General features: G+C 39.0%; 1 long non-coding RNA gene across 1 annotated transcript in view; it reads left to right on the forward strand.

Annotated features, from left to right (window-relative positions):
- LOC116593114 overlaps positions 1 to 22788 on the forward strand; it is a 92048-nt gene that overhangs the window by 8494 nt on the left and 60766 nt on the right. The window contains exon 2 of the long non-coding RNA XR_004286759.1: positions 17216 to 17285. This is a non-coding gene — a long non-coding RNA (uncharacterized LOC116593114). The remainder of the gene's footprint in view (positions 1 to 17215; positions 17286 to 22788) is intronic.

A 22788-nucleotide genomic window follows, 5' to 3' on the forward strand; every position in this document is an offset into this window, starting at 1 on the left:
ATAACTCCTTACGAGTAATCCTTTCCCAACATATATTTGTGTGATTTTTTTGTTTAGCACAGATGAGGCAGTGCTAGATTTGTAGACGAAAGGTAAAAAAGCAAGCATGTCCAGGTGTGGTGTTGGGGAGTGATTTACTGTCCAAGGGAGTTAAAAGAGTGCTTCTTAGAAAAGGTGAAGATTAGGTTTTGTTTTACATGGTCAATGGGAGCCTACTGGGGAAACAGTGGTGGGGCCGGAGGGGGAGGGGATGGTGGAGCAATGGTGGGTGAACATTTCAGGCAGAGGAACCGACAGTGCAAAGTAGTTTATGGTTATAAACTTGAACAGCTCTGAAATCAGACAAATCCTGCTCTTCAACTTACAAGATCTATGGTCTCCAGCAAACTTACTTAACATTTCTATGCCTTAGTTTACTCATCTATAAAATGGAGATAAATAGGTACAATATCATAGGATTATCATAAGCAATTATAAGATAATACATGTAGTTAGCATGGCACTCAATATATCCTGAGCACTCAATAAATATTTGCTGCTAATATTATTTACATACTAGATATCACTCTATCCCTATTGCTTACTACTAGGGGTGGAGGTATGTCAGACAATCTATATGTATTTTTTGAGTGAATGAATAAGGAACAAAAATTTGACACAGTGTGATATACTCAGGAATACAGAAGTAGTTTAATGTTGTTTGAATAAAATTTGTGAAGAAGTAGGTGAAGTGGAGAACAAATCATGTAGGAAGGGCATAGAACATGGTTCCAGGGAGCTTGATCTTTATTCTGTAGGCAGTAGGGAGGCACTGGATGGGTGTAAACAGAGGAATAATGGGGGTATAATTGTAAGAAAACAATTACCTTAGGGACATTGGAGGCCAGTTGGGGCTTTTAAAATCTCTAAACCCATATCCTCTGCCTCCTACAAAGGGAAGAAGAGATTTTAATTTTGTCTTTGCCTGAGAGTATTCAAAGAGGGAGACAGTGTCTCTAGATAAACTGCTTCAGGCTTCAGTAGACCTTATTATGTAAGGTCTTAATTAGGATCTTCTTTAATTGTAAGTCTATTCCCTATGTGGTTCTGCATTAAAGTTTGCTAGTCACCCCTTAATATCTGTATTCTCTTCTTTGGTAACTGAACCCACAGTGTTTTGCTGGACATTTGGCTATCTGGCATTAAGATTTCATTTCCCAGGGGCATCTGGGTGGCTCAGTGGGTTAAAGCCTCTGCCTTCGGCTCAGGTCATGATCCCGGTGTCCTGGGATAGAGCCCCGCATCGGCTCTCTGCTCAGCGGGGAGCCTGCTTCCTCCTTTCTCTCTGCCTGCCTCTCTACCTACTTGTGATCTGTCTGTCAAGTAAATAAATAAAATCTTTAAAAAAAAAAAAAAAGATTTCATTTCCCAGCTCCCCTTTTGGCCTGCTGTGACCATGTGACTGGCCAGTGGAATGTTAACAGAAGTATTATGTGCAGTTTTCAAGGTCTTTTTTTAAAGGGAAGGGACATGCCTTTTTTTTCTGCTGGTAGATTGCGACATAATTTCTGGAAGTTAAGCAGCCATTTTGAACAATGAAGTGGAGCCCATGCGTTACAGATGGTAAAGCTGCTTTCTAGCCATGGCCTGTCTTCCCCCAAACTCTATTTACATGAGAAATGCACTTCTCTCGATGTTACTTTGTCATTTATGTCATCTGCAGCTGCACCTGATTTTAATAAATACCCATTTACAGATACTTACTCTTAATCATTAGACCACAAATGCACCATTCCCCTCTCTCTGCATAAAAAAATCCTTCTCAAATAATAGGCAAGCCTTACGAGATTTCTCCTCTGTCTTCCTGTTAAATTCTACAAAGCCACTTTTTGCTCTTTTTCACTTAGATCACTTTTTTTCTGATTTGCAGTGTTTTTTTGGGGGGGAGGGGGGCTTCCTGAAATATTTTGATGTTCTTCCCTTAGGTATTCACCAAAAGGGGATTAATTCTGTGTCAGATGAAGGATTGCTTGCTACTGTCTTTAGTGAGGAAGAATTTTATTTCTTAATTCCAGAATGGTTTCAGTTATTGGCATGTTTCAGTTATTTCCCAAATGAACATTATAGTTGCTAAGAAAATAAAGTTGTACTTTCCTATGGCTAATTTGTTCATTTCTCACTTGCATGTATTCAAAGTCAGTAATAAGTTATATCCTGGTCTGGAGAGTTACCCAGAACTTGGTTCCTTATTGCGTACACAGGAGACAAAGTATAATAATAATACTGTGGGTAGGGCCAAGGAGAAAGCTGCCAAGGCTGGACAAGAAACGCTGATGGCTTGGCTTAATAGCTCTGATATCTAACTCAGTAAAGTAATTTTTTAAAAATGTGTGTAAATTGATGTCTTATTGTTCTGATCAACAGATAATTTTCATTTCAGTAGGAATTGCAATTCAAAAATAAGTTTGGGTGATAAATAGCAAATAGCAAATGACTGCAGCTCAGAGAAGTAACCATTTACCTATTCATTGCTTCTCCAGGAATGGAACAAGAATCACAGGTTCTTTTAAGATCAATTATTTGAAATACAATTCAGCCATTAAAAATGAGGAAATCCTGGGGTGCCTGGGTGGCTCAGTGGGTTAAGCCTCTGCCTTCAGCTCAGGTCATGATCTCAGGGTCCTGGGATCGAGCCCCATATCGGGCTCTCTGCTCAGCGGGGAGCCTGTTTCCCCACCTCTGCCTGGCTCTCTGCCTACTTGTGATCTCTCTCTCTTTGTCAAATAAATAAATAAAATCTTTAAAAAAAAAATGAGGAAATCCCACCATTTGCGACAACATGGGTGAACCTTGAGGACATCATGGTAAGTGAAATAATTCAGACAAAGAAGGGCAAGTACTGGCTGATCTTACTTAAATGTGGAACCTAAAAACACAAATGAAAAACCAAACTCATAGAAAAGGAGATAAGATTTATGGTTATCAGAGCTTGGGGGGTAGAGGGAAGGGGAATTGAAGGAAGGCCAAAAAGTATAAGCTGCCAGCTATAAGATAAGTCCTAAGGCTATAATGTATGACATAATGACTATAGTTAACACTGATGTGTGACAGATAGGAAAGCTGTTAAGATAGCGGATCCTAAGTGTTCTTATAACAAGGAAAAAAATTCTTTTTATTGTATCTGTATGAGATGATGGGTGTTAACTAAACTTATTGTGATAATCAGTTCACAATATATGTAAGTTAAACATTATGTGGTATAAATTTATATAGCAATACGTGTCAATTATATCTCCATAAAATTGGGGGGGAAGACCTCCAATAACAACAACAACAACAACAAAATGGATTGTTTAATTGAGATTGAGTGAGTGGGAATGTTGTTCTTTTCTTGCTGATTTCTTTTTCTAGATTGGATTATTTATTTGATTTTTGTGCCCATTGAACAGGATTTTTTTTTAAGCATCTGAATTGATGCTGGTTCACCTCAGTAGATAAGTAGAAAGATGATTGAAGAGTCAGAGAGGTGTAGACTTTGGAATAAAACAGACCTGATTCAAAACCCACTTCTACAACTTACAAAGCTCTTGACCTTGAGAAATCTGTTTGAGATCTCTGAGTCTTCATTTCATCATCTATAAAATGGGAAAAGTGGCATTGTCTCTCTAGTGTTGTTTTACCAATTTGTCTTACTTCAGGGTTACTGAAGGATATGGGAAACCCACAAAGCAACTGGCCATATAGTACCTACTAGTCATACTGTACCTGGACCATAGTAAACACTTTCCAAGTACTTGTTGAATAAAGTAATGGAAAATACATGTACACATCTGTTTACTTTCCCTTGGGCTTCAGTTCCCACAAAACAAATGCACCTGGTGGGGAGGGGGTGCTTAATGGACATGTTGTTAAAGGGAGAGTAGGGGAATAGAGTGAGGGGTTAGGTGTGAGGCAGAATGTGTGTGTGTGTGTGTGTCTGTCTGTATGTGTAAAAATTCCAAGCTCAGCATAGACTTCCAGTTTGCTTTGGTACTTCACTCACATAAGGAAGTGTAAACAGAGTGCTTTGTCTAGGTTGACTTTTAAAAGCTATCTACCTATTTCAGGTATGACGTGGTTTATAATTTTGACATTGGCTCTCCCCCACTGAGAGAGATAAATGCTCTCAGGTGCAATATTAGTGTATTTATTATTTTTGCTCATGATTCTGAGCCAGGGCAAGCAAACCAGAGGAATTAAATGGGGCTAACAGATTGTACATAAAGATGGCCTTCTTCATATATATAAAAGGAAGTGAGTTCCCTCTGTCCCAAATCGGTGGGTTGATGTTCTCTCTGTTTTTTATTCTCACAGAGAATTTGTGTGATTTGTTTCAGAAGGTTACTTTTCATAAATCCTGTGTTAGGGTAATTCCCTTGATTACACATCTGCAAAATTCAGTGTCTGCAAACCATAAGCTCTAGGTATTCATGATGTTTAAAGCATACAAATTTCACTTAGATACACATTGATTGAAATTCACAGCATTGCTTTAGCTCCATACCTATAAGTTTTATTAGGAAACTTTGATTATATGTATAACCTTTCTCCTTTCCTCTGTTTTCTATTCTGTGCTCTGCTTAACAGGATGGAATGATATAATGTATAAGAAATAAAACTTTACTTAAAAGCAAAGTTCTATGCACATTTCAGAATAATGATTTACTGATTTACTTAGCTACTTATATTACAACCTACAACTCAGTCCCAACTGCAAAAGGCACTTGGCAAAAAGAATTTTAGGACTAACCCTCATTTTTTTCTTGGTTTCAGCTCAGGTCATGATCTCATGGTCCCGGGATTAAGTCCTGACTCTGATGCCTTGCTCAGCATGGAGTTAGCTTATGGATTCTCTCCCTCCCTCTGCTCCTCCCCTTGCTGGTGCTTGCTCACTCTCTCTGTGTCACAAATAAATAAATCCTTTTTTAAATTTAGTTTTTATTGTGCTCAATTAGCCAACATATAGTACATCACTAGTTTTTGATGTAGTGTTCAATGATTCATTAGATATAAATAAATCTTTATAAAAAAGAATGAGGGGAGGCACAGAGAGAAACAGACTTGCCACTGAGTAGGGAGCCCGATGTGGGACTCGATCCCAGGACCCTGAGACCATGACCTGAGCTGAAGGCAGATGCTTAACTGACTGAGCCACCTAGTACCCCTAAATAAATCTTTTTAAAAAAAATTCGATCTTAACAGTTAAGCTTACAGAGGGCCAATTTTTGGTCTTTTTGACACGTGGTTCCTTGGGGTTCTCACTGCACCAGTTTGAACTATATCAACTCCAGTTTTATAGAATTTCTAGTTTCACTGCATATGTAGCCTGCATTAGAATTCAAAGTTCTGAAGTGTGAGATTACCATTCTACCTTAGCTGTGGATAATGTTGTTGAAGAAAGGAAATAATTCAACATTTGCTCTATTTTCATGGCTTTCCTTGAGTCATTTGATATAGTTCATTTGTTAATTTATTCACTGAAAAATATTTAATAGGTCTATGTACTCTGCTGTGAACTCTCAGGGCTCAAGGAAAGGTGATTTTTTCCTTAATTTTAATTATTTCTCATACTAAAATGTAAAGTATTGACCATGGAACAGATGAAATGTTAAACTTTTAATGAATCTCATGGAGCAGGGCCCCTAGATGATGTTATGATTTAAACATTGAATTGTTGAATTAAGATGATACTCAGCCATTCACTCAAAAGGACTAATTATGATACAAACATATGTGTCTTGCAAGTTAGTCAGGATGCTCCAAATATAGCTCCAGGTTGAGAACTCTTCTGAGAACATGAATCTAGACTCGGGATTTGTGGGTCCAGTGGGTCAAATGAGGATGCCACCAGGAGCTGTAATAATAACTGAATTTATAATTCCTCTAAAACATCAGGTAGCCCTGCTTTGGGGATCCTTTAGAGTGGAGTGATGCAAAGGCAAAAGGTGTGTTCTTCCCACTCCTCTGGGGACCATTACTGTGGCACATGAGGGTGGCAGTCATTTTGCTGGTGGCCACACCAGCAGGTGACTGCAGGCCCTACAGAGTGGCTGCCACACCCAGTGGGGAAAGGGACATGTGGGTCACCCCTCTTGATGGGGGTGGGTTGGGGGCAGGGCTGGGGGAGACTTTCTGGGGTCAGACTGTTATAAATGATTGTAAATAGTTTCTAATTTGCCTCTGCGTTCTGTCTCTTGATTTTGCTATCCATTGGGTATACCGCTGTTAGTCTTCCTTCCTACAGCTCAACCCTTTTCATGTCTCTCTGGGGGGGGTGGTTCATTAAATGAATTAAACACAAACTCCTTATCCATATCCACAACCCACAAGAATAGGCTTCAGTCTGCCTTTCCAAGTGCACCCATAGTCACTTCCATTACTGACAACCTTTACTTCAGTCATATCCTGAATATGCCCTTGGCTCTTCTCTCTTAGAGCTACTTATCATAATTTCATACATCCTTTTAAGATCCACTTCATGGGGTTCCTGGCTGGCTTAGTCAGTTAAGTCTGTGCCTTCAGCTCTGGTCATGATCCCAGGGTCCTGGGATCAAGTCCCACACTGCGCTCCCTGCTCACTGGGGAGCCTGCTTCTTCCTCTGCTCTTTCCCCTGCTTGTGATCTCTCTGTCTCTCTGTTGAATATGTAAATAAAATCTTAAAAAAAAAAAAGATCGTCTTCAAATACATCTCATTCATGAAAACTTTTCCAACCCATCACCCCAATTGGGATTAGAGAGTTAGAGCCTTCTAACTCTCTAACTAGTATACTAGAGATGTCTCAGTATTATGGAGCCCGTGTCCCTACTCATATTCTTAACATTGTGTACAAGCCTTTGTTCATATGTCACATACCTTTGATATTCCTGGCATTATGGTAGACATTTTATTTACATTATTTTATTTAAATGTTAAGACTTCAACTTCACATCAACTGTATGAACTGCATAGTATATCCATTTTATGATTAAGGAAACCAAGTTTGAATAACTCACTCAAGGATAAGTGCAAGTTCAAATCCAGATCTATTTTATACCAACACATGTGCTTTTTTTTTTTTAAGATTTATTTATTTATTTGACAGAAATCACAAGGAGGCAGAGAGACAGGCAGAGAGAGAGGAGGAAGCAGGCTCCCCGCTGAGCAGAGAGCCCGATGCGGGGCTCGATCCCAGGACCCTGGGATCATGACCTGAGCCGAAGGCAGAGGCTTTAACCCACTGAGCCACCCAGGCGCCCCCACATGTGCTGCCTTTTTGTGATCAAGAGCTCCTTTTTACTCATGTATATGCCTCCTATAATTTCTAAAACAGTGGAAGTGATTTGTATGTACTGGGGGAGGAGGATGTAAGGTGGGAGTGGATGGCAGTTATCTTGTACCATATAAGGCCCAAGATTGAAGCTGAGATAGAGGAGCACTGAACCAAGAAATGGAGAGATAAGGTTTTGATGACATTACTTGAGTGTCTGCATCAACCCCGTTCTGTTTTTGAACTATTCAGGTACCTGAGCTGGTATAGTCCAGTATGATTTCAATTTTCTGTTTACTAAGTGGAAGTTACTAAAATGATAGAACAAGAGAATGTTCTAAGCCTGGTTTCAGCAAGGTATTTGAAATAGGCTCATCAACAAGAAGATGAATTGCAGTTTGTTTAATATACACCCAAATTATCTGTGTGGAAGTATGTCAGTCTGGAAAATTTCTCTATTGATATTTCACAAGTTTTCTAAGTAGAAGAAAATCTAAATGAGCAAATATGAACTCTTACAGATCTTGAAGGTTAGGCTTAGACATTGGATACCCAGACTCCAGACTGGTGGGAAGCACTGCATTGAACATGATCAGGGATCATGCAAAGGAAAAAAACCTGAGTGGTGTCAAGGTCAGTGTTGGAGATCAGAGGAAAGGTGACAGAGTCTATCTGAGACCAGAGAGGCAAGGGTAAGGGCAGGCAGCCAAGGCCAAAAATACCTGGAGGCAACACTGACATTAAACCCACTCCCATGTAGGTTCAAATCTGATCCTTGTCAATGAGTAACTGTGTGACTCTAAGAAAAAAAAAAAAAAGATTGCTTTAATTTCAGAGCCTCTGTTTCTCCACTATAAAAATGGAAGTAATGATACCTATACCAAATGGGCTATTTTGAAGAATAGGTGGGGTAACCTATGTTACTATGAAACAAAGGTACATAGTAGGTGTTTAATACTTATGATTTATTTTAAAACATATGATTTACCAGGAGTTGGCTAATAATTTATTGGAAACAGGGAGAGAAGGCCAAGGACCTCTGAGGCAGGGAAGAGGAAGCAGTTATGAGGACAAATAATTAATTCTTCAGAACATGTTTTCTCATCCAGGAAAAATTTGTCCCTTACAGCATGTTAAATGCTCCGCTTAACACCCCATAAGAAGGAACAAACTAAGATGATAACAATCAAACTTAACAGCAATAAATGTGAAGCTTGATATTTAAAAAAATCACTTAGGCATACCTGGGTGGCTTGGTCGATTAAGCATCTGATTCTTTTTTTTTTTTTTAATTTTTTAAAATTTTATTTATTTATTTGAAAGACAGAGATCACAAGCAGGCAGAGAAGCAGAGAGAGAGAGTGGAGGAAGCAGGCTGTCTGTGGAGCAGAGAGCCCGATGCGGGGCTCGATCCCAGGACCCTGGCATCATGACCTGAGCTGAAGGCAGAGGCTTTAACCCACTGAGCCACCCAGGCACCCCAAGCATCTGATTCTTGATTTCGTCTCAGGTCATGATCTCAGGGTCTTAGTATGAAGCCCTGCACTGTGCTTCTCACTCAGCACAGGGTCTGCTTAAGATTCTCTCTCCCTCTGCCCCTTGGTGCATGCTCTCTCCCTCTCTGGCAAATAAATCTTATAAAGAAAATATGACCAACAAAAATTTAGCTGAACATGATTTGAACAACACACCTTGGTTGACATAATGATGTGGCTGAAATTGGTATTTCCTAGTTACAGAACATTGGAACATTGGTAATTTTGGTGCCTAATTTTCAACCAATTAATCTGTCTTGACTTTTATAGTGGGAAGTTGGAACAGTATTAATGTTAGTATTTGAATTCTTCATAGCTCTTTAGTACTTATTTTTTTCATATTATAAAAAACGCAAAATCATATACAAAAGTTAGAAAATGTAGAGAAGCAAAAGAACAAAAAAACACTCATGATTTCACTCATCCATAGGTAACCACTATTATTACCTTTGCTTATATCCATTAAGGTTTTTCCTATGCATTCCCTCTGTCAAAGGAAGGGGGCTGTTTTACAAAGGAATGAATCTTCAGAAGTTTTTAAGCAGAAGTATGGGAATCTGTCAGAGATATGTGTCATATAATTTGTTGTACGGAAAGTAGGCTAAATGTTATAATGTCTAATGTCTAATTTTTTCTATTTTAAGGTTCTAATAAGGAAACACAATAAATGTCATTAAAATGTTCACTGTGTATTGTTCACTTATATTATATTTGTAGGATTCAGCTGAAAAAAACTTCTGGAAATTCCAACTCTGATTTGTAAGCCATTCCGTTGTTTTCCAAAGTATTGGCTCCAATGCCTATATTTGATTTCTGTGCTTGAGTAAACCCACCCACATGCCAGACTGAACCCCAGTGCGTTTGACATTTTCCCTCTTGAACAGCATCCAGCATAATGTAGCTTACTGGAAAAAATCTACACAGGATGACTCAGCCTGTCATGCAAGCCTTTCTTTCTGTGGAATTCCTTTTTTTCTCAAAATGAAAATGGGCCACATTATTTAAGGAAAACAAATCTGAAAGTGTTTCCAGTAACATCTTTTTATGCATAGGCCGCTGAAGATTAACTAAAAATTCCTGGCTAAGATCTTGCTTCCTACCTAAATGTTTCAGTAAATACAGTTTTATTGAAATAGAATCACCTTCTTAAAATCCCCAACTGAAAATAGAAAATGAAACCCCATTTCCCAAGAGGAGGAACCATGCTTTCTTCTTTATGATGTCCCTAAATTATGCATGCAGTGCTGGCCACACAGTATACATTTAAAGCTCTCTAAACCAAATTATGTAAGGTAGAATTATTGTTTATGAAAAATCATGTAAGCTACATGGCCTAACAAGGTCTAGATTCTTCTTCTATTTTCCAATAAATTTCAGGAAAACTTCTCAGATAAGCACATGTACTGTCGGTACTCATAAGCGTAAATCTATTATTTTTAAGGAGTTGTATTTTGGATATGGTTTTAGAATTACCAGTGGAGTTTTATGAGGTGAACATGTACATTTGAAAAGTTCTTTAAGTGGGAGGGTTTTGCAAAGAGGCAAGCACTTCTAGAAGCTATGTTAACTGCTGTCATAATATTGACAGAAAAAGGGGCAGAACTATAAAAGTTGAGATCAAAACAGAAAATGGGAATAGAAAAAGAAATACACTACAGAATATTTGATCAGTAAATAATAACAATAGTAGCTAAAGGTATTACATTTCCACTACTATATGTGCTGGATACTAAGGTGAGATGGTTTATGTACACTGCCTTTTATAGCCATCCTACCATAAGGATTATCATCTCCATTTTTCAAACGAATTAACTAAAGCTCAGAAGAGTGAAGGGTCCTATAACTGTCGGCCAAGCTGAGATTCATGGTTTGTCTGACCACAAAGCTGACTTTCTTCTCACTATACCATGTTGTCTCAGATGTGGTGTAAATAAAACCAGGAAAAGACAAAGAATAAAATAAGTAAAAAATGTTAAATACAACTAAAATGTATTTCTTTTTTTATTTGAATGAACTTATTTGAATTTATCGAAGAGATTCATGACAGCAAGAAAAGGAATTGCGTTGAGCAGGCAAAGTGGGGCCGGGGCTGAGGGGGGCTTCCTGCCGTGGTGAATGGCAAGATGCAAGGGTCAAACACTTCAGTGTCCTCTTTGAATTCTCTCCCTCTGACTCCTATTTCTGATCAACTGCTTTCTTCTTAAAAAATCTCTGGGATATGTTGATTTTCGAGAGGGCCTTAACACTGCCCATACATCTGGTGACATTGTGAGAATAATAACATCGTACCTTATCTGGCTGATGAATGAAAGAGGGCCCCTTTCTTTCTTCTGTGGGGCCACAGTACTTGGTTAGCAGACCAGTCTGGTCAGCAACCACTTGACCTTGGGAACATGCTTTACACAGGGCAGAAGCTGATGGCCATATACTGTGACTTTGGTCTTGTTCTTCCCCTGCCACCATTGTCTTGATGGTGGTTTAAGTCACTAGCATTTCTTCCCTGCAGCATTTATTTTAATTCTTCTCCTTATCTCCAACCTTGACCTTCTTCAGTGCTCTTCCTACACAGCAGCCGATTTGGTTTCTAAACACAATTTTTTTTTAAAAGATTTTATTTATTTATTTGAGAGAGAAAGAGAGAGCATGAGAGAGGGGAGGTTCAGAGGGAGAAGCAGACACCCTGCTGAACAGGAAGTCCAACGTGGGACTCTAGGATCATGACCTGAGCTGAAGGCACTTGCTTAACCAACTGAGCCACTCAGGCGCCCCTCTAAACACAACTCTGATCATGTCAGTCCCCCCAATAATTCTACAGTACACCTCCATTGTCCTCAGCATGGAGTCCAGACTCTCTGGTTTAGCAAACACACCACTGTTTACCTGACTCTGCTGGCTTTTCTCTTCTCCTCTCTTACTGTACCCCACTTGCCTTCTATTTACTTTTTTTTTTTAAGATTTTATTTATTTATTTGACAGAGATCACAAGTAGGCAGAGAGGCAAGCAGAGAGAGAGGAAGGGAAGCAAGCTCCCCACTGAGCAGAGAGCCCGATGCAGGGCTCAATCCCAGGACCCTGGGATCATGACCCGAGCAGAAGGCAGAGGCTTTAACCCACTGAGCCACCCAGGTGCCCCCTTTTATTTACTTTTATCTTGGGTATCTTTGTGCTTTGAATACCCCTTTTAGTCCTAACATTGTGCCCTCTATCTGTTGATTTCTATTTGTTCTTTAGACCTCAGCTCAAGACATCTCTTCTAGGTTGCCTTTCTAACCCTAGAAGCTGAGTTTGGCATTCCTCTGTGTTCACATAGTACCTTTACTGTGAACTGTAGCATTTAAATCAGTGTTACAGTTATCTGCCTCTTCATCTGCCTTTTCTACAAGGCAGTCTACTTCTCCAGGACAGGAGCAATATCTTATTGCCTGCTGTAGCCCAGGGACCTACCATAGTACTCGACTACACTGCCAGCTGGCAATATAACTTGCTTTGGGGCAGATGCAAAATCATTCCTTTAACTTTTCCCAAAAATGTAAAGGTAGGAATGGGGGACAAGGAATGGAAAGGCAGCCACTTTCTGTCCATAAGATGTTCAGTGTCTCTATGACAACTTATCTGAGAGGTTTTTGATCCGTGGACTTCCCCTTCTTTCTCATTCTGGGATGGAATTGGAATTCGGACTATTTTCTTACACCTGCTTCAGTGGTTTAAAGTGACTCTAAAGGAATGTATCAATTAAGCAAAGAGGAAGCCACTAGAAATAGCTCCAACAGTGTTGTTCCTAAAAGGATCTGCCTACAGAAAATGAGTGAAATCTGAGCTGATCTTCTTAATGTCTCATATGGACATAAGATCAGAGAATATGGCTAAGAGAAGGCCTGCAGGTGGGGTATTGTTGATATTTAAGATACCAAATTTTGGAATTTTCAGAAATTCCTTTTAGTGGAAGAATTATTGCCCCTAACAAAGTACTGTATCCCTTTGGTGCTTCATTTAGTTCTCCAAAGCCTGAAGATTTTTTGTTTGTTTGTTTGTTTTCCTTAGAAATTAGGACTCAAGTGTAAAGAGTGTCCATGAAATTATTATATATGAAATTATTAACTCTTAAATCCCTCATGATTCCTTCTTCATATCTGGATCCCCAGGATAATCCTCCTACTCTCATTATGTTTAAAAACCCACCCTCTGTCCTTCCGAGGGGAGGTATCAGTAGCCACAAAACTGAATGAAGGTAACTGCCTCTCCTCCCCAGTCAGCAAAGACTAAACCAACAAAATGACATGTGGGATGATAGATGGTCATAAGCACTGCTATGGGTACCCAGGGGAGACAGCATTTTGTTCAGGTCTTCCTTTTTTTCCTTTATATCTCATAGCTAGCATTTTTTTTTTTTTTTGCCATATATGTTTTCTCCTTAGAACAAAGGTCAACAAACTTTTTATGTAGGGCCAAATAGCAAGTATTTTAGGATTTGCTAGCCATAACAGTCTCTATCGTAACTACTGACTCCGCCATTGTATTGCAAAAGCAGCCTTAGACAATATGTCAGTGCCTGGTCATGGTGCATCCCCATACAGCTGTATTTATAGACATTGAAATTTGAACTTCATATAATTCTCTTGTGTTGTGAAATATTATTCTTCTTTGGATTCCCCCCGCTCCATCATTTAGAAGTGTAAAAAACATTGTTACTTTGCAGAGGATACAAAAACAGGTGGTGAGCCAGATTAAGCCTTTGGGATATAATTTGTTGGCCCCTGGACTAGAATGTCAGCTGGGTAGTGACAGGGTTTGATTTGTGCTTTCAGCCTGTGATCTCAAACTGACGTGTGCATATGAATCATCTGGGGGTTCTGCTAAAATGCAGATTCTGTCATGAGAGTCTTCATATCTGACTAGCTTCCAGGTGATACTGCTGCTGCAAGGTATGATTTATGGACCACACCTTGCGTTGGATCCTTCCATGAAAGAAAGCCTGGATTGGAGAGAGACAGGGTGGGGGTACAGGGAGAGGTAGAGGAGGTAGAGGGAGGTAGTAAAGATCAATTAGGGGACTCTTGGGGAGATGGACTCCAAAGGCTTTGGTTGCTGAGAAGACATGAGAGCTAACAGGGACAGAGAAGTTGGGGATGACTCCAAAGTTTTATTGGTCAGTGATGCCTTTAGCAGAGATCCCAGAGATCTGTATGGACCAGGTATAAGACAGTGCTAAATACATTTTTATTGAACAAATAAGAAGGCAAAAAGAAGAAGTTGGAAGGGGAAGGAATGGGAGAAGATAATGACCTCAGTCTGGGAGTGTTTGGGTTGATTCTGCAGAAACCAAGAAAAGGGAGCAAAGGCTGGTAATGTTTTGAAGGCAGAATGCTGTGTGACACCTGCTGGTCTGGGAATGGGTTGTTCTCCATCAGCTGAAGGCTGGAGCTAGACCCATAGCACTGCTAGCCAGAAGGAGCACAAACTGGTCCCCAAACCTCCTTTCCTTGATGAGCAAAAATTGACTGAGGGCATTTGCCACCTTGCAAGTGTTCTTATATACGTGTTTAATTTGTTTTTATTTTACGATAAGGACTTTAATGACAAAAAGCCATTAAGGAGTCAGAATTTACTGGCAAACCTTTTAAAGCTTTGGCCTAAGAATCAACTTAGTGTGAAAATTATACCATAAGGTCTGTTGTCTTGGGTTTTATCCTCCCTGATGTCTAATTTAGTTTGTTCTTCTACTGAAGACACTCACTTTCATGTATCAAAGGAACTGGTTCTTTATGCGATATCATTAGTGCTTTCTCAGATGAAACAGGTACTTTAATTTTTTTAAACCTACTTTTTATCCTTGCAAACTCTCATGAAAAAGTATTTACCTAAATTTCCTGAGGTTCTGCTTGTCATTGGTCATAAAACAGCAACAGCAAAAACCCAAACATATGTGATGTTTAATCAAAAACCTCCTGAGTCTCTCGCTGTCTCTGGTCTCTCCCCTTTAATCCAATTTATACAGTGTTGCCCATTTAATATTTCTGAAGCATATTTTCAATCTTATTACCTCCCTAGTCTACAGATGAAGTCTGGACTCATCAGTCAGCCTTTCCATATGCACTACCATCTGATTTCCATATACATTTTCAAGAGAATTTCTTTCCTGTTACTCACTTTTACCCACCACACCCAATGACCAGATCAAACTCATGCTTCCTCATGGGTCCCACCTTTTTTGCCTTTGGGTTATTGAGTATGCTGTTCCTCCCAACCCCACTCTCACCTTTTATCTTGGAACACTATGGTCGTTTGAGTCTAGCTTATGCTTACCCTCCTCCATAAAGCCTTTCTACTATCTAATTTGGATTTTTTAAAAAATTTTCAAGCTTTTTGTTTGTACATCAAGGAACAGCAAAGGGAATAGATCTCTAGAATGTAAACTCAAGGCAGGACTTAATCCATTGTATTCATTGCTGTGTCTCCATTACTGAAGCAAGTGCCTAGCATACAGCGGGTGCCAGAGAAATATTTCTTGAATGAATGAATGAGTAAATAAATGAAAGCATGTGTTTTACCTAAGTTCAGTAATATCACATGAAATGCCTGGCACAAAATAGGTGCTTAATACTTTAGCTTCCTTTCCTTTTATTGTCCTTTTTAATAGATGCTATAAATTTCAAGCATATATATTTCTATAGTGCCTAGAATTGAGCGGGAGAGGAAAGAGAAGTAAATTTGTTGAAGACCCACTGTCTGTCAGGTACTGCATAGAGTGCCTTATAGACACATCTCATTTTAATTCTCCATGAGAATTCTGTACATTAGTTGTTATTCTTTCCATTTTATGGATGGAGAAGCTAAAGTTCAGAGATACATGTCCAAGGTCACAGATCAAATAAGTAGGCAGAGGAGTGGTAGATTACCCTGTGCCTGCCAAAATGGAGCCGGAGGTCATGAGCCAGATACACCAACCCCGTGAACCTGGCTGTCTTCCCCCATCTGACCATAGTGCTGTTGGCCACTGACATGTTCTTTACAGCCTGGTTCTTCACTTATGAGGTTACCTCTACCAGGTACATTTGAGATATCCACAAAGAGCTCCTCATCTCCTTGGTGGCCTTGCTCTTCATGGGCTCTGGAGTCCTATTTCTGCAGCTCTTCCTGCTGTTCCAACCAGGCAGCTTCACTGAATTCCTGCTTTTGTAAATTAAATTTTTTTTTTTTACTATTGCTGGAAATGTCCCACCTGCTGCTCACAATAAAGGCAGATGTGTGACCAACAAATAATCAAATAAATAAATAAGTGGGCAGAGATGTATTTTTAAGCCAAGTCTGTCTGACTCCAAAATTCATACTGTAATAACCATTTTTATCAATGGGGGCTATTAGCTAGTAAATTACAAAGTAGGATGCAAAACCTTGTTTACCTGACTTGAAAAATCCACAGTCTTGGCACTGTATTGTGATGACTCTCACTGTGCCATTACATAGCAAGTGCTTAATAAATGAATTTTAAATTAATTCATTAATTTTTAAATAAGTAAATAAATTTTATATAAACTAATGAATTACTAATGGCAAAAAAAAACTAATGAATTACAGAACTAATGGATTAAGAATAAGCTATTCTCAAGGAGGGCACGTATTGATGGAGCACTGGGTGTGGTGCAAAAACAATGAATACTGTTACGCTGAAAAGAAATTAAAAAAAAATTAATTAAAAAAAAGAATAAGCCATTCTCCTATTAAAGAATCATGAATTAGGAATGGTACTGGTTGGCAGAGAATCACCAATTTCCTTTTGCTCAAACAACAAGGTTAGCTACAAAATGGAAAGAAGAAACCAATTGCTGTCATTGTGGGAGTCCAGAAGTTCTATAGCTATCACTGAAACTAGTGCCCTCAATTATAACACCTGCCATGCTGTTTCAGAGTCTCTGGTCTATGACTGCAGGCCCAGAAAAGCAGCAGCTGAAACCTTGTTTTGAGCTGTCTTCTATAGCAGATTCCAGACTATGGTAATGCCAGCTCCAGTGGAAAATTTGAACTCAAATACCTCTCTGATCCACCACTTCAGACTATTCAAATCACAAAATGAACCAAATTGGGGTAGAGGAACTTTCAGATGAGAAACTCTGGAGAGCTTCAGTTTATTCACATGCCTTTGATGTGAGTTATCACACTGTAATAGATAATAAAGTGATTCTGCTATCAAAAATATCTTCTAGGGGCACTAGGCACAGTGGGTTAAGCATGTGATTCTTGGTTTGCACTCACATTGTGATGATCTCAGGGCCATGAGATAGAGCCCCGTGTCAGATTCTGCACTCAACATGGAGTCTGCTTGATATTCTTTCTCTCTCTGTCCCTCCTGCTTGTATGTTCTCTCTCTGAAATAAATAAGTAAATCTTAAAAAAAAAAATCTTCTAAAATCTTACAGGCTGTGTCCCACTCAGTGTGTGACCTTGGATGTTTGCTGAACCTGTCTCAACTGTCAAATAGGGACGATGGTGAGTACCTTATCATTTGGTTTTAAGGATTAAGTTTTTAAAAAAGGATATATGGCATTTAGTACCATGCTCAATAAGGATTTTAATTCATAATATGTTACACTGAATACACTACTTTTAGCACATTTGGCAGTTTCTCCCATAGCAACACTTGGAAGCTGGACCAACAGATTTGAAATTAATCCTGATATTGAAAAACTCTGATGTATTTTATTTGCAACATGATTATGGGAAACTAATATCCTCGGGGTCTCTCTCAGGTGTGTGCAGCCAATCTCAGATACTTGAGAGAGACCTTAGAGTCTCTTTCAGATATTTATAACACATTGTCTATGAGCTATGATTGGTTTTGATCTGATCCATACAGGAATAAATTCTGATTCTCATCATTAATACAACAGTAAAAGCTACCTTTTATTAAAACTAGGCAAATATTTTGTATGTAATATCTAATTTAATTTTACAGCATATCTGTAGAATAAGGATTATCATTTCTACTTACAGATGTACAACTTGGATTTAAATTAGTTTATGGAATTTGTTGCCCAGCATCAAAATTAGTTTATGGAATTTGAATGAGATACTTGGTATCATACAGAATTTTGTATGATACTCATACTAATTATAATTATGATACTCATACTAATTAAAATAAATTAGTTTATGGAATTTGTTGCCCACCACATCTACTATCATAGATAGTAAGTGACCCCACTGTCATTCAAGCCTAGATCTGCCTGACTCTAAGGCATGTGTTCTTTCCATTGAGCTACATAGTTGTGACGCTCTTAAACACATAGTCATGAACCAACATTTTCATCTCACTAATGGTATTTAACTAAAGTTAAATAGTTAAAGTGAATAAATAAACTTATAGTGTGAAAAAGGCCTGACTGATGTGAACACTGGGAGGGACTGGATTAGGTAAGACACTGAATGTGGTGATGCCTTAGCTGAATTCTGAATAATGAGTTGGTATTAGTCAAGTGAATAGGTGGGGCATGGGTGGGAGAGAAATGTGTCCTAGGGAGAGGGCAAAGCATACAGGAAGATCTGTAGGAAGAGGCAGAGGCACATTTGGGCACTTGCAAACAGTTTAATATGTCTACAGAACACAGAGAGAGGGAGAGTGGACAGCATGAAGCTTTGCAGTGAACGTAAGAAAGCTGGACTTTATCATAGTGGGTATTTATATTGATTCAGGGTGAGATTTAATTTAGGTACTCAAAGAGGGGCAAGAGGGCTAGAGAGAGGTAAGAGTCATGGATCAGGGAAGCCAGGCTGCATGGAAAGGTGTGTGAAGGCTGGAAGATGCTGATAATTTGAAGGTGGGGTAATAAGAGAATGGGCATACACCTTGCCAGACTTCTCATTGCTCTGTTTATATCCTGGCCCACAGTGTTAATGAAACTGTGGAATTATAAATGGGACATTGTTCAAAGGCTTATATTTAATTCTCTGTCCAGTCTTAACCAATGACTTTGTACAATGTAAGTACAGTTTCTGAATCTTGTTTATTCAGAATCCTCTCCACCAATTTTTAGCAAGAGTTAGTCTTTGCTAGACATTGTGGATTTGGGCCAAGGTGGATTCCTGACAGTATGAGTGAGGTCGAAACACCTGAGTCACATAAGATCCAGAGGGCAGGTAGGCAACCAGATCACTTCTGCGTTAGCCAGGTGTCTTGACAAGAGCTGAAAAAAGAATTTCTCCTTTACAGGCATATGGCTTTAATTTGGGGAGGACAATTACCAGATTTACTAGAATTTTGCAGTAAGGAGAACAGTGGTGATTTGGCCACAGATGAGGAATTACTTGGTGCCACCATATCCTCCTATGGGGCAGTAAGGGACAGCTTCACAAAAGGCTGTTCTTTTGCCAGTAAAAGTGAAACAAAATGAAATAAAGAACCTGAAATGATTAACTATAGGGAATGCTGTGGATCAAACTTGTGTTTTTGCTCTTATAACTTACTGTTGATATTTCCTTCCTGTCCTTTAGGATATAGTAATAGGATACGGTTAACTTAGTTACATTTGTTAAACTTACACAGATAGTACTTATATTGTACCCAACACAATTCTAAGGACTTTCTATATTAGCTCATTTAACTCTTTGATAATCTTATGAGGTAGGAACTATTTTTATTATCACCTCCAGTTTGCAGATGAAAAAACAGACAGAGTAATACGTTTGCAGTAAAATAGCTATTTTTTTAAAATTAAAGATTTTATTTATTTATTTATTTGACACACACACACACACACACACACACACACACACACACAACAAGCAGGCAGAGAGGCAGGAAGAGAGAGAGGGGGAAGCAGGCTCCCCGCCGAGCAGAGAGCCTGATGCGGGGCTCGATCCCAGGACTCTGAAATCATGACCTGAGCTGCAGGCAGAGGCTTACCCCACTGAGCCACCCAGGTGCCCCAAATAGATATTTGGTGGAGTTGAATTTTGAACCCAGGAAATTTTGCTGTAGGATCCATGCCTGAAACCTGGAGTTCCTAAGTCTTAATATGAAGTAAAAATACTTGGGAGGTGTATTAAAATTCAGAATCCCAGGCCACATCTCCAAGATTCTGATTTAGTGTGTCTGGCAGGGGCCTGAGTATTTGCATCTTTAACAAATGTTTCATATACTTGTGAATGACACTCAGAGAAACACTGCTGTAAATCATAACATTAGCCTGTCTTTGTTACTGTTGTTGAAAGACTATCTGTTTGTTTCCTACTACCTCAGTATACTCTTTAATGCAAGGAAAAAAATGTGAAAATAATGACATTTTGATAACTATCTATCTGTCATCTATCTATTCATCCACCCATCCATTCATTCATTCATCTATCCTTCTTTGCATCCATCTATCTTATCATTTATCTGCTATCAATCTGTCTTCAACATTGGGTCTGTCTACATATATATCAGTTTGAATGAAACTAATTTCAAACCAGATAATAAAAATTCTGTATGATACCAAGTATCTCATCATACTACATTTTTAGCCATTTGTTTCTATGCCTCACACACCCATTTGGAAATAAGTGTGTGATGAATCTAAAAGGAGGCAGTCCTTTCACTTTTGTTACTGGATTCTTACCATCAAAAGGTGACATTGTTTTATAGTTCCAGTGTTAGAGTCAGAACTAATAGGTTTTTTGGTTTGTTTTAGTCATTTTATAATGGTCTTTTAATACTTGTAACTATGTTTTGAGAATGTGACCTGACCTGTGGCATCTTTCTATTCATTAAGAAATGTCTAGCATTTCTTCTGAGTTTTACTATACTTGTGCTATCTCTCTCACATTTATGGTAAAAGATGTGCTGTTAGAGTAAAATGAATATTGAAGTCAATGTAAAAATGATTAGTTGAAAGGTACTATTTAGAATCTCATTTTTCTATCAAAATAAAAGGGTTATCTGTTTTTCAAACTTACTTTTTTTTTAATTTTTTATTTTTTATAAACATATATTTTTATCCCCAGGGGTACAGGTCTGTGAATCACCAGGTTTACACACTTCACAGCACTCACCAAAGCACATACCCTCCCCAGTGTCCATAATCCCACTCCCTTCTCCCAACCTCCCTCCCCCCAGCAACCCTCAGTTTGTTTTGTGAGATTAAGAGTCACTTATGGTTTGTCTCCCTCCCAATTCCATCGTGTTTCCTTGATTCTTCTACCCACTTAAGCCCCCATGTTGCATCACCACTTCCTCATATCAGGGAGATCATATGATAGTTGTCTTTCTCCACTTGACTTATTTCGCTAAGCATGATACGCTCTAGCCATCAAAAGAAATGAAATCTTGCCATTTGCGTCAAACTTACTTTTTATCTAAATTTAGGTATTCAGAAGTCCTATGTTATTAGGTTAAAATTAAAATTCATATCCCCTTGATAGAAAAACAGTAAAATGAGGACCTGGGTGGTATAGTTGGGAGTCTCTGATTCTTGGTTTTAGCTTAAGTTGTGCTTTCAGGGTTGTAAGATTGAGCCCTGCATTAGGCTCCATGCTCAGCAGGGAGTCTGCTTTCTCTCTTGCTCTTTCTCTACCCTTCTCCCCTCTCTATCTCTCTCTCTAAAATTAATAATCTATTAAAAAAATAAAGAAAAGGAAGAAAAATAGTAAAAGAAAAAATGGGGGGGGGGCACCTGGTTAAGCATCTGCTTTCTGCTCAGGTCAGGATCTCAGGGTCTTGGACTCAAGCCATGTGTCAGGCTCCCTGCTCAGCAGGGAGTCTACTCCTCCCTCTCCCTCTGCAGCTCTCCCTGATGTGCTCTCTTGCTCTCTCTCTGTCAAATAAATAAATAAAACTTAAAAAAAAAAAAAAAGATTTAAGTCGAATATTCTCTCCAGTTATAATTGAGCCCTCTGTATTGCCAAAGGTCCTGGACAGATCTGTCCTCTCCCTTAAGGATGGTGCCTTCTGACACATAATAGAGGACAGCTTTCCTGTACCAACTCTTGCCCACCCATCTAATTGTAGCTAAGAGAAATTGTGTGAGAAGCAGGAGTGTTAGCTTGTAAAAAATGAGAGGAGAGGATAAGATTAGTAAGGGGCTAGAGCAAAGACATATTAACAAGGGTTTTAGAAACTTATAATTCTCAGCATAACAAAGGGGCAAGAGCTAGAGAGGGAAGGAAGGGGAGAAACTTGAGTGAGTTAAGTATGAATTCCTTTCTGTGTTCTCCTTTTGTTCTTCAGGGGACTCACGATCCCATGTGATAACCAGTCTCTCCTCAGAAGTAGCCTTTTCTTTTTGCCTTTCTCCATGTGACCTTATTCCAGAAATCTTTGCATTTCTGGACCTAAACACCGAAGAAGGACCAATCAGTTTCCCCTGTTTTCCAACTGAAGCTTTGTTTGGTACTCTGTAGGTGGCCTGGGTATATCCTAACTCATAAAATTTCCTGTGAAGATACAATTATTTTTTATGTGTTCCTCCTCTTTAGGTTGAGAGTGTAGAGTAGAAGTAAATACGTTTCAAAATGAATTAATTAACTTCTGCTTCAGGTCAAGATAGAGAAAGTGGGAACAAATTTACCCTCCATGCTGAAATAATGGAAAAAAAACCAGGAAAAATATATGAAATAAAAGTTGTGAAGACAGTGAAGATCAAACAATGAAGAACAGTGACACATGAGAGATGGAGAGCTCTATAATTGTCCCAAATTCCTGCCGTGAATGGGTTTCAGGATTGTTGTGCAGGAAGAGAGGACCCAGGCAGAGCCAGTGGACCCCATGAGTTGAAGAGTAAAACTGAAAGGCCGGGAGGCAAAAACAATTAAAGTTTGTGGGGCGGAGTTCTGGAGAGAAGAAGCTACAGAGGAGAGAAGCTCAGAAACCTGCTGAAGGGGCTCTTCAAGTTTTAAGCAGAATGCTGATGTGTATATGTGATGAGAAAACTGTTCTTGGCTGTGGAATGAATTTCCTAGGAAGATTAGAGAGAAAAGTTTCAGGAGCTCACAAAGGGCTAGAAATAGTACCTTTTCC

The sequence above is a fragment of the Mustela erminea genome, chromosome 6 (assembly GCF_009829155.1).
Source record: "Mustela erminea isolate mMusErm1 chromosome 6, mMusErm1.Pri, whole genome shotgun sequence".
In the NCBI taxonomy this organism is placed as follows: Eukaryota; Metazoa; Chordata; class Mammalia; order Carnivora; family Mustelidae; genus Mustela; species Mustela erminea.